Source organism: Crocuta crocuta, unplaced genomic scaffold (assembly GCF_008692635.1).
Source record: "Crocuta crocuta isolate KB4526 unplaced genomic scaffold, BGI_CrCroc_1.0 scaffold475, whole genome shotgun sequence".
NCBI classification, from domain to species: domain Eukaryota; kingdom Metazoa; phylum Chordata; class Mammalia; order Carnivora; family Hyaenidae; genus Crocuta; species Crocuta crocuta.
Window position 1 is genome coordinate 1,552,784 of NW_027529518.1, and position 706 is coordinate 1,553,489.

Here is a 706-nt window from a genome sequence, read left to right on the forward strand (position 1 = left end):
AAGATCTAGATAACAAAATTAGCAAATTCCAGATAGCAAGATACCTATATAGAGAGAGATTATATGTTGATACATATTTTATGTATAGTATACATATATGTATTACATATCTGTAAAACTCTCTACCCAACAATAACAGAACATGTATCCTTTTCAAATGCAAATGTAACACATACCGAAATTGACCATATAGTGAGTCACAAAGCAAGCCTCAACACATTTCAAATGATTGGAACAGTTTAGAGTGTGCTCTCTCACCATAGAAGAAGCAAGCTGGNCAAAGATGACTCCAAAGTTTTCAAATGCTTGGAAACTAAGCAAAAAAAAAAACAAAAAAAAAACAAAAAAAACACTAAACAAATAATAATATCAGAATACAATGAATACAATTTTAAGCCCATAAATTTGACAACTTGTATGAAATGACAAATTGCTCAAGAAACACAACCTACCAAAGTGACACACAAGTAAACAGAACGTAGTCTAAATAATCTGTTATCTATTAGGGTAATTGCAGCACTTACTAAACACCTTCCCAAAGAAAACCCCAAGACCCAGATGGTTGAACCAGTGAGTGCTTCTAGACATCTAAGAAAAAAAGAAAAAGAAATTATCTTTACAAACACTTTGAGAGAATAGAAAAATAGTGAAACATACCTAAGTTCTTTTAGGGGGTCCAAATAGTCTGTTACCAAAACCTAACAAG